Source organism: Orycteropus afer, unplaced genomic scaffold (genome assembly GCF_000298275.1).
Source record: "Orycteropus afer afer isolate SDZICR_OR568_19922 unplaced genomic scaffold, OryAfe1.0 scaffold00730, whole genome shotgun sequence".
In the NCBI taxonomy this organism is placed as follows: Eukaryota; Metazoa; Chordata; class Mammalia; order Tubulidentata; family Orycteropodidae; genus Orycteropus; species Orycteropus afer.
Window position 1 is genome coordinate 819,764 of NW_006922317.1, and position 8,264 is coordinate 828,027.

Genomic DNA, 8,264 nt, shown 5'->3' on the forward strand with positions numbered 1-8,264 from the left:
ACATTCTCCAGGACAAACCATATGTTAGTCTACAAAAGTCCTCAATAAATTTAAAGACAATGAAATACTATAAAGCATCTTCTCACATCATAATACTATAAAATTAAAAATCAATAAGATCAATGGAGAAAGAGCAAACACATGGAAAGTGAACACCTTCCTTAAGAATTAAATGAGAACAAAAACACAACATACCAAAATCTTAGGGACACAGCCAAAGCAGTGACCAGAGGCCAATTTATAGCAATAAATGCACACATCAAAAAGGAGAAAGAGTCAAAATCAACATTTTAAACCAACATTTCCAACAATTAGAAAAAGAACAGCAAGAAAACCAACAGTCATCAGAAGAAAGGAAATAATAAAGAGTCAAGTAGAAGTCAATGAAACAGATAATAGAAAGACGATAGAAAAAAATCAAGACTAGACATTGGTGTTTTGAAAAGATTAATAACAATGACAAACCACAGGCAAATTTAACAAAGGAAAAGAGGGAGAGAATACAAACAACACAAATAAGAAACGAAATAGGTAACATCACAACAGAACCAACTGAAATGAAAAGGATAACATCAGAATACTATGGAGGACATTATGTTGAGTGAAATAAGTCAATCACAGAAGGACAAATATTATATTAGTCCATTATTATAAAAAGTAAAGGAAAGGTTTTTCTATGGAAGGAAATTTTCTTTGTTGGTTACCAGGGGTAGGAGTGCAGAAGAGGGAACACTGTTAGATAGATAGAGACAAGTATTGATTTGAGTGAAGAGAAGGGCAATGTACCAAATGTGAGTGATCAACATGGTGGCATTGAGGAAGAGGAAGACATAGAGAGGTGCATGGGAGGTACAGACAACAAAGGTGAACCCTTTTGCACATATAGTACTGTGTTGTCAGTGAAGGCAAACATTTATATATCGGTGGATAGACAGGTGGACAGGTTGAACTATTAGTTATTTCTATGCAGGGGGGAGTGTGCCCAAGATCATGTATAGGGTTGGCATACAATGTTTCTAAAAGTGCATTTGTATGTTCTTTAAGAATTCCCAGGTATATAGTAGAACTGACAAGGGACAAGGTGGTAATCACTTGGCCACAGTCAGTTACCCAGAAGGTATGAGTAGTTGGACCTATGGTCTTGGGACCATAGTTGCAGGGGACATCAAGTTCAATTGGCATAACATACTACACAAAAACATTGTTCCACATCCCACTTTGGTGAGTGGCAACTGGGATCTTAAAAGCTTGTAAGTGGTCATGTAGATGCATTGATGGGTCTCTCCTCATCCAGAGCAAAGAAGAATGAAGAAAACCAAAGATTTATGAAAACGATTAGTCCAAGTGACTGGTGTACCATGCAATCCTCATGCCTATATGACTGTGAGACCAGAACTAGATGGTGCCCAGCTACTGCTGTCAACCACTTGGAGGGGGATCTATGTAGGAGATCCTGCTTAGAGTGGGAGAAAAATGTGGAACAAAATTCAAAATAATTTTTTTAAAAAAGGACTAGGTTTGCTTGTCTGATAGAGCCTGATGGAACCACTGAGACTATGGGCCCTAGGTGCCCCTCAGGTCTGGAAGGGAATCCACTCCTGTGGCTTTCAGCCAAACAAAAGACAGGCATATGAGCTGAACATTTACATCAGGTAGATACACTCCTTGGAGAGATCAATCATGGGAAAATAGAAGGGCAGTGTATACACAGGGAGACAGCTTGGGGAGATGGAGTTCGTGGGAGGAAAGGACACAGGAAGAGGACACTATGGTGAGGAAGTGGGAGGGGAGCTATTGCATTATGGGAAACTGCAGTCAATGTCATGAGACAAAGTATATGTGAGTTGCTGAATGGAAAGTGTTATGCTCTGTAAACTTTCACCCAAATCACAATAAAAATTAAAAAAAGAAAAGAATACATCTTTTCTTCTTCAATGAAGAAAACCAAGGATGCATGGAAACAATTAGTCTAATGGACTGGTACACTATGTGATCCTTAGCCTATATGACTATGGGGCCACAAGAACTAGATCGTGCTTGGTACTACTGTCAACCACCTAGAGGGGGATTTATGTAGGAGATCCTAGATAGAGTGGGAGAACAATGTGGAACAGAACTCAAAATCATGGAAAAAAGGACCACATTTCCTGGTCTGATAAAGTTTGGTGGAACCCCTGAGATTATGGCCCCTAGCTGCCCTTCAGGTGTAGAATCAAATCCACTTTAAAAAAAAAAAAAACATCTTTTCTTCTTGTTTTATTTTTTCTGCAGAGTTTCTAATGTGCCTGAAAGATGACTGTTTACTCTTTTCTTTTTCCATACAATGACTTGTCAGTTTGAGCTCTGAACAAATATGGCCTGACATATTAGCATATCAGCGGCTTAGAAAAATTTATAATTAAAGGTGAAACATACTAGAACTGAACAATATAGATATCCTAGTCACTCACTTTCAATTACATTTGGATGGAGTCTCTGTTGCCATGGAAACTTTCTCCTTAGCAAATTTTAGAGGCAGGGATCTCCTTCAAGTTTCACAGTTCTATATCTTAAAGAAATTTCTCATTCTATTTTTGAGTTTGAAAGCTATGCTGTAACTTTTCATTGGGATAACATGTTACCTAATCAGTTGTCAGTTGCTCCAATGAATCTGAAAAGCATTGTGTGCTTTTTATTGTCATAAGTTCTTTCTAGATGGGACTATTTTGATAGTTTGATTCATTAAATTGCTCTATCCAATATAGCTTTATTGTATACAGTTTGATTCATTAAATTGCTCTAGCCAGTATGGTGGCCCCTTTCATTCCTATAATATTTAGAGAGTAGGGAAGAACAGTTGGCACATGAGATAAAATTCAGGTTCCTGAAATCCATTAGGCCATCTCATCAGAGAACCTTATCAGCTTTATCGGGAATTGAGCTTTAAATAACATCTATTGCCAGAAATGATAAAAGCCTAAACCTGGTAATTCCAAAATTAAGGGAGAGTTTGGGTTCTCTTCTCATTAACAGTTGTCTTCTAACATGGATTCTCAGTTGCCCACAGAACTCAGAACTTTTATGTGTTAGCCCAATTTGTTTTAATCTTCATCTATTCATTTCTTTAACCTTGCAGTAATTAATTTCACAAATACGAAGTATGTATTTATGTATGAGATATTGTTACAGGTCTGAACGAAAAATTATATGACACACACCCACTATTGCCATCTGGTTAATTATGTGCTGCAATTAACCTGATATTAACAACAGATACAAGAGGGCAGTGAAATCAAGTGAGCTTGAGTATCATCAAGGATTTATTAGCTACTTTCCATGTTTCCATGGTCACATTAAAACAAAAACAGGATCAATGTACCAATAATTCTGACTAATTCATATACTATGTTATAAAGGAGAAAGTTTTCTTCCAGACCAAATTTGGGTTTTTTTTTTTTTTTAATATATACCTAAGAGAATGAGAAAATATAGCACAGATATATAATAGCATAGGTATTAATAATCCTAGTCATCATCATCATAATAGTAGTATACAATTAATACCAAAGACATTTTTATTTGCTTTGAGAATTAATTGCATGCTGTGCTTTTCAGGAAATTCTGAAGCTTACTTATATTTGAGTTAAATTAAATTAACATTGGCAGTGCTTTTGCATTCCCTGAGTGCATATGATCTAGGTGTATATCAAATGTCAGAGAGAAGAAACTCTATCATTAAACAATACAGTGAAAATTTCCAAAGCCAGAAGCACTCATGTTGAGAACTGAAATGCCATTTTAAAAAGTGTACTTCCTATATTCAATATCTTGGGGGGGGGGACATTCAGAAATGCATACCACATTAATTAATAAAGGCAGAGGAAATATAAAAGGAAGAAAAATTACCACCAGGGTTAATGCATGCCTGGTTAGTGGGTTCAAACTGCCAACCTTTTGGTTGGCTGCCAAGGGCTTAACCATAGTGCCATTAGGGCTCCTATTTGAAAGCTGAACTCTTCATATTTGACTCTGAGTTCCCTGGCAGCCAAAGCCAAGAGGAAAATACAATTACAAGATTTGTGGTTCCCTTGAGTTACCAACTCTGGAGATTTGTCCAAGAGGTTCGTCCCATGGATCCCCATAAAGGGTACACTGTATGAAGTAGCAGGTGATACAATCAGCTATTTATGGGGACTATTTTGCCATTCTTGCCACTTGTTTGTTCTTCAGCACTTGTTCTTTCAATGATTTATGTTTATAGAATTGATTTTTTAAAAAATTTCTTCAAAGGGGCAGATTTTGAAATATTTTCTTGAATGTTAAATGCAGATGAGGATTTTTGTTTGTTTCAGTTTTCGGGCTCAGCAGTAACACCCACTGATTGTGCAATGAACTTTTAAAAATGTGGTGATTGAAGAAGGGACTTCGTAAGGTTGTTTCAGAGCTTAAGAGAATGTGTCAGGGTTCTCATGATAGGGAGAATGGGGGAGGCAGGGAAAAAGGGTTGTTCATAAAAAGTGTGAGAATGAAAGAAGAAACAAAAGGAGAAGGGGTAGAGAAAGAGCAGAGAGCAGTCCTAAGAAATTAGTCTTGCTAGATTTAGTGTCTTAAATGTCCATACCAAGGCTGTTCTATGGGAAGATGCTAGCCATTCAACAGAAGCAGATCTGGAGTCCATAGACTCTGTGACTATGACGATGTTGTTGTTGTTGAGTCAGACCTGATTCACAGCGACCCCTCCTTGGGTTTCTGAGGCAGTATCACTATGACATTGGGGTGTGTCTTAGTTTGCTACTGCTGCTGTATCAGAAATACCAAAAGTGGGTGATTTTACAGAAAAGAAAATAATTTTCTCACAGTTTAGATATCTAAGTCTGAATTTAGTATGTGACTCTAGGAGGAGGTCCTTCCTTATTTACTTAAGATTTTGTTAATAATATTGTTTTGAGTGCCACTGAGTTGATTCTGACTCAGTGAGCTCATTTCAGATTCTAGTAACTAGCAGTCCTTGGAGTTTTTAGGCTTGCAGATTTATCTGTAGAGTTTTTCTTCCCCCATATGTGTTTGCTTGTCTCTGTGTCTATGCTGCTCCTTATAACTCAGAAGTGATTAGGTTTAGGACACATCCTACACTGATATATCTCATTAACATAAAAAGAAAACCTTATTCCCAAATAGGATCACACATACAGGTTTAAGGGTTAGGATTTCAACATATATTTTGCAGGGGGGTTGGGGCTACAATTCAGTCCATAATTAGTTAATAAAAAACCCAAGCCATTGCCATCAAGTTGATTCCGACTCATAGTGATCATATACAACAGAGTAGAACTGCCCCAGAGGGTTTCCAAACCTGTAATCTTTATGGGAGCAGACTGCCACATTTTTTTCCTGTGGAGCAGCTGGTGGATTTGAACCAACAACCTTTTGGTTCACATCTGAGTGCTGAACCACTGCACTATCATGGCTCCCTAGGCAATACTTACAAGGTTACAATGAGTTGGAAGTGATTCAATGGCAATAGGTTTGGTTTTAGGTTTAAGGCCACATATTTTTATCCTCAGGTAACCCAGTTTGTAGTAGTTCTATGGCTAGAATTGACCTTGAGTTATCTAAGGCCAGAGAGCAAGAGCTCATGAGAGAGTCCTCCTGTTCCACAGTAGAAACTGACGGGTTCTGGGACAATGGAGTGTGTGTGAGGGGGAGATTGGAGAACCTTCAGCTCAAGAGCTTTTCTTTATTAACTCCAAGTTTGACTTTCTCCAGTGCTGGTCTAGAAAACTATAAATTCTAATGGGAGATAGAAATAACATGTATAGTGGGGAATAATGGAGTGTAGGATAAACCTAATTAGAAAAAACCAATTACAATCTTACCTCAGAAGACAAAATGCTTAGGGAAAAGTATTGAATTTTAAAGTTAATTAGCAATAATATATAGCACCGTTTGCTGAAAATCATTCTAAAATTTATGTGCTTGATTTCAGAGTTACAATGGCAACAAATTATTGAGTCCATTTACTGTTCCAAATTTCCCATTTAATTGCTCAATACCAAAAACTAAAAACTCATAATCTTGCCAAAGCAACTGACTGCATTACCCAAGAGGGTGGGATGAGGAACATAAGCTTTAACTCCTTGAAGCCAAAAGTGAGCAGGCCTAAGTAAGGTAGAGCAAGATCTGTGCTCCACCTCAATGTCTGTGCTAAACTCAAGAATGCAGATTGTTGGTAGGTACCATTCAGTCAGCTCTGACTCATAGTGACCCTATGTACAACAGAATAAAACACTGCACCATCCCCACAATCATTATGTTTGAGCCCATTGTTGCAGCCACAGTGACAATCTGTCTCACTGAGGGTCTCCTAATTTTTCACTGCCGCTCTATTTTACCAACCATGGTGTCCTACTGGTCTCTTCTAATAACATGTCTAAAGTACATGAGATGATGAGGTAAGTTAGGCATATGACATTTCTACATACATATTTGTATGTGCTATAAGAATGTCCATATGTATAATGGAGCTGGTGAGGAAAAGTTATGATAACTTGTTAGCTACAGCCAGACATCTTCAAAAGGTGAGTCACTGCAGGCTTGGTGTCATGATTGTGGGGTGGGGGGCATCAAGCTCATTCGGCTTAAAATACTCCACAAAAACTTTCTACATCCTACTTTGATGAGTTGCTATTGGGATCTTAAAAGCTTGTGAACAGCCATCTAAGCTACAACAATTGGTCTCTTCTCATCTGTAGCAAAGAAGAATGAAAAAAAAAAAAAAAAAATCAAAGATGCATGGAAACAATTAGTCCAAGGGACTAGTGGACCATGTGAATCTCAGTCTATATGACCCTGAGACCAGAAGAACTAGATGGTACCCAGCCAACATTGCCAACCACTCAGAAAGAGATCAAAATAGGAGACCCTAGACAGAGTGGGAGAAAAAGGTAGAACAAAACTCAAAATCATAAAAATGACCAGGCTTACTGGTTTGATAGAGACTGGTAAAACCTTCTGGACTATGATGGCCTTAGTCACTCTTTAGGTCTGGAATTTAACTCACTCCTATGGTTTCCAGCCAAACAATAGGCCTACAAGGTGAACAACTATGCTAGGTATGCACTCTTCAGAACAATAAACCATAAGAGATCAGAAGGGCAGCATTTTTGGACAGGGCGTTAGCTCAGAGGCAGGAAAGCATAGGAAAGAAAGACACAGGGAAAAGGTAAACATAGGGAGGAAGTAAGAAGAGAGCTTCTACATTATGGGGACTGCAATCAATGTTATGAAATAAAATGTGATGAACTGTTGAATAATGAGTTTGCTCTGTAGATTTTCACCCAAATCACAATATAAATAAATTAGAAAAAAATAAATAAAGTACATGAGATGAAGTCTTGCTATTCTTGCTTCTAAGGAAAATTCTGGCAGTACTTCCTTCAAGACAGATTTTCGTTCTTCTGGAAGTCCATGGTATAGTCAATATTCTTTGCTAGCACTACAATTCAAATGCATCAGTTCTTTGGTCTTCATTTTTCATTGTCCAGATTTTGCATGCATGTGAGGTGATTAAAAATACTATGGCTTGGGTCAGGTGCAACTTAGTCATCAAAATGACAACTTTTCTTTAAACAGTTTAAAAAGAGGTATTTTTAAAGAGTCCTTTTTAACACTTTAAAGAGCTCTTTGGCAGCAGATTTTCCCAGTGCAATTCATTATTTGATTTCTTGACTGCTGCTTCCATGGGCATTGATTATTGATCCAAGCAGAATGAAATCCTTGACCACTTCAATTTCTTTGCCAAATGCAGAAATGGGTCCTTAACAAAAGATGCCTTTTTCTCCCATACATAAGGATCTTTTTAGTTTTAGTCAGTGACAAAACCTTTTAATTTTCCTCCTTCACAATTTCCAGAAAGATAACAAACATTAAAAATGACAAATTGAGTTTATGAATATAACTTGGGTTGTGTGCTGAGCTATAAGTTCTGACTTATAGTGACACTATAGTATAAAGTAGAATTGTCCTACAGGGTTTCCTAGGCTGTAAACTTTATGGGGGCAGAGTGACAGGTTTTTTTTCTCCTGCAGAGTGGCTGGTGGATTAGATTTGCTGATCTTTTGGTTAAAAGCCAATTGTTTAACCATTGCACCACCAGGGCTTCTTATCAATTGAAGTAGAAATGACCAATATTTTAAAAAAGTTTTTATAGTTCTATGCTCTACCAAAAATGATCATAGAAACTATAAAAATTGTTAGATTTTTCAAAGATTTATTCAGAGGTAGAT